Source organism: Pteropus vampyrus, unplaced genomic scaffold (genome assembly GCF_000151845.1).
Source record: "Pteropus vampyrus isolate Shadow unplaced genomic scaffold, Pvam_2.0 Scaffold33, whole genome shotgun sequence".
Classification (NCBI taxonomy): domain Eukaryota; kingdom Metazoa; phylum Chordata; class Mammalia; order Chiroptera; family Pteropodidae; genus Pteropus; species Pteropus vampyrus.
In genome coordinates, this window is record NW_011888814.1 from 6,280,650 (window position 1) to 6,284,963 (window position 4,314).

General features: G+C 32.5%; 1 pseudogene; it reads right to left on the minus strand.

Moving 5' to 3' along the window:
- Positions 1–1,302: 1,302 nt before the first annotated feature.
- LOC111738040 lies at positions 1,303–1,421 on the minus strand (annotated as a pseudogene).
- Positions 1,422–4,314: the final 2,893 nt, after the last annotated feature.

Sequence of the window (4,314 nt, forward strand, 5' to 3'; positions counted from 1 at the left end):
CTATATCAATCTAATGAAATACTATTAACCAAGGAAAAACAAACAAACAGTAAAAAGATATGCAAACAATTTCATACATACGAAAATGTAGAACATCATAAATGAATCTCAAATTGATTTACACAGTATAATGAATTAGTCTAAAAAAATTTATGATGAAGGAAAAAAGCCAGACAAAAATGAGTACATATTGTATGAATCCAGAGTCAAAATTAATTTATAGTGGTTGAAATCAGATAATGGCATAGGGGGAGAAATTGACTAGAAAGAGGGCACAGGGAAACTTTCCATGGGAGGAGAATGGAAATATACCCAAACTTGTTTTGGGTGACGGTCTCATTGGTCTTTTAATACTAATCTAAATGACTACTTAAAATCTGTGCATTGCTTTCAACAATAATTGAGAAGCAAGACTTGAATTTCTAAATACACAGAAGCTGTAACAAAATAAGTATCTATACAGTTAATAGGAAAATTCCACTCTGCTTGGTCACTGCTTATTTGTTGGGCGGAACGTTAACAAAAATAACAAAACATCTGCTTAGAATATCAGTTTTCTTATCTGATGTAGTACAACAAATACTTGCCACTGGGTACTGAAATGATTTTTTTGAATAAAAAACAATAATAAAAGTTTCTCCACTGATTTGCCCCTGAAGCAATTTGTAAAATATTTCTCGACATATTTATTTGTTGTTTAAACTGTTTATAAAGTAAATGTATTTTATATTTTGCTAAATTTATAAGGCTAGTTAATCTCATAAATCAATGAAGATTTTTTTTCCCAAATAGTAACTAAGAGGATGTGGAAAATGAAACTACCCTGGTTATTAATTGTGCTGCAATGTGCTTTTCCCAACAGGGTGTTTCTTTTGAGTAGCACTCTACCATCTGCAACCCGTAGGCAATAAATTGGAGATGGATGTAACAGCAGTTTGAAACCAGGACTTTTCACACTGTGAAGTGTTATTATTTTTTCCAGTATTCTGGTGTTTATGTGGTAAGTCTGCATATCCATAATGCCTTAGTATTCGTTATTAGACCTCAGTCCTGCTGCTTGAAATCATAAGGAACCAAAACCTGGAGTTCCTCTTAAAGTTGCACACCAAACTATTGTACTGATAAGTAGCTTGGTGGTTTTAAACTTTGGCCATCTGTTATAATCAGCTAAGGTTTAAAAAAAGAAGACGAAAAAGCCATGCCTGAGCTTCATCCCAGAACAATTTAATTGTAATTTTAAGAAGTCATGCTAAGGCATTAGTAATTTTTAAAACCTTACCAGTTGATTTTTTTTTTTTTTAACACCTACAGCACCTGGTATTCCTAGGTGGTCTCCCATCCAGGTACTAACCAGGCCCGACCTCACTTAGCTTCAGAGATCAGACAAGATTGAGCACGTTCAGGGTGGCATGGCCATAGATACCAGTTGATTTTAATGTGCAGCCAGGGTGTAGAATCACTGATACTAAATGTTGATGCTTAGACATGTCATCAAAAGAAACCAGTGGGGAGCAGACCAGTGGTCATAAAAACCACATTATTACTGAGCCCTGAATACCTGGGAGCATCATCAACTGACAAAAAACTATGATTGGCAGCTTAGAAAAAATGATAACTAAAGAAAATTATGGTGGTCTGTAATTTTATGTACAAAACTTTTATTAGTGTTTGCTCTTCTGCTCACAATGAGATTTAGAGCATGAGGAATGCCTAAAGTAATGGTTCTCATGTGCAAAATGATCATCTTTCATACAAATTATAAAAGGGGTTCTATTCTAGTGGTTCCTTGAAGTTGTTCTTTGGTAAGGCTCATGAATCTGCTTTTTAAATCCAAGATGTTCTGATACAGTTGGTCCACAGTTTATATTTAGATAAATAGTGGACTAAAGAATGAAGATACCCTAGACAGAATAAATTGTGGTGTACAAAAATGAAACAAAAGCAATATCAAGAAAAGGAAAATGTGATACAGAGAAGAAAGAAGCTCTATCATTTGATCATGTCTAGTCTTTTCATTAAAAACAAAACAAAACAGTATCGTCTTTATTACAGAAAAGTAAGGACTCACAGGGAGGGCAGCTGTAACCAATGAGAAGGTGAACAAGATTCCAACTAACATCAGTTACACCACTAACATTCCAAGACTTGGTAGTCTTTGGATGATGTGTAACATTAGCCATATGTTTAGGAAAAGTGATTCTTGTTTGTTCATAGATGAGGACCAATTGATTGATTCTGATTCCATGTGATTGAATTTCAAATCTTGAGTCAACTGTAAATTTGTTTTGTTTAGTTTTATCTATATCACTAGCGATCAAATGTGATTACAATTGGAATCATTTGTGGATTTTTAAAAAAATATTTGGAATCACTGATATTGGAATCTTATGTATAGGGATATGCTAGGCCATTGAGAAGCGTTTAAAGTTCTTCAGGTGATTATTTACAGCAAATTTTGAAGTTGAAGTTGGTTTATTAATATCATCATTCAACTAATCGAGTATATTAAGAATTATTCTAAAGGATCTGAACTATTAAATGAGTCTTGGCTTTATAATATTATCATGTCACCATAATATGGGTAACCTGAATCCTTCTTAGAGGAAAAAAAGTAAGTATTAGAGCAATTAAAGACAGTATGGAATTACAGTTGCCATTTTGCACATTTTACCTTGCTTCCCTATTTTTCTCTGGCCAGCAAAATAAGTCTCCCCGAAGCCAATAACATAGTGTATGTTTGCTTCATTTTTCTAGAGAAATAATTATACTGATGTACCTACCACTTCTTTGTGTTTATAATATAACCCTTCAAAGCCATTCATACATCTAGAGCCATGGATCAGTGATAAATAATAGTAACCCTTTATTTTTGACTTAATTGGCTATTTGGGGTCTTTTGTGATTCCATACAAATCTGATGACTTTTTGTTCTATTTCTTTAAAAAATGTTGATGGGATTTTGATGGGTATTTCATCAAATCTGTATATTGCTTTGGGAGATGTGGCCATTTTAACTATGTTGCTTCGTCCAATCCATGAACATGAAATATCTTTCCATTTCTTTGTGTATACTTCAATTTCTTTTAATAATGTCTTGTAGTTTGCAGTGTATAAGTTCTTCATATCCTTTGCTAAGTTTATTCCTAGGTATTTTATTCTCTTTGTTGTAATTATAAAAAGGATTTAAAATTTTTTTTCCTTAAATTTTATTCTTAGTATATAAGAATGCAATGGATTTTTGTAAATTGATTTTGTGTCCTGAAACTTTATTTGTTTATTGTTTCTAATAGTTTTTTGATGGAATCTTTAGGGTTTTCCATGTAGAGATTCATGTTAAATGCAAAAAGTGATAATTTGACTTCTTCATTCTTAATTTGGATGTTTTTTATTTCTTTCTCTTGCCCGATTGCTCTATCTAGGACTTCCAGTACTATACTGAATAAGACTGGTGAGAGTGGGCATCCTTGTCTTGTTCTTGATCTTAGAGAAAAGACTTTCAGTTTTTTAAAATTAATTAATTAATTAATTTGGGGAGTAACATTGATTAACAAAATCCAGTAAGTTTCAAGTGTACAATTCAACATAAGTCATATATATATATATTGCATGTGTGTTCACTGCCCATAGTTAGATTTCTTTCTGTCACCACATATTTGACCCCTTTTACCCGTATCTATCTCCCCCACTCCCTACCACCATCTGGTAACCACTAGTCTACTGTCCATGTCCATGAGTCTCTGTTTGCCAATTTGTTTGTTTCTTTTAGATTTATATCTCATATTTATGTGATATCATGTGGTTTTCAACTTTTTGTCTGGCTTATTTGCTTAGCATGATTAACTCAAGATCCATCCATGTTGTCGCAAATATTTTTTCAGTTCTTTATGATTCAGTCTAGGAAGGTTGTATATTTCTAAGGACGTCTCTGTTTCTTCTAGGTTATTGAATTTGGTGACATGTAGTCTTTCATAATATTCCTGTATGATCCTTTGTATTTCTGTGATATCCATCCTAACTTCTCCTCTTTCATTTCTAATTTTGTTTATTTGTGTCCTTTCACTTTTTTCCTTTGTGAGTCTAGCCAGGGTTTGTCAATTTTATTGATTTTTTTCAAAGAACCAGCTCTTTGTTGCATTAATTTTTCCTTTTTTTTTTTGTCCTCAGTTTTATTTAATTCTTTTCTAATTTTGATTATGTCCTTTTTTCTGTTGACTTTGAAATTAATTAGTTCTTTTTCTAGTTCTTTAAGATGTAATGAAGGTTATTTATTCGGGATTTTTCTTGTTCCTTGAGATAGGCCTATAATAGGCCTTA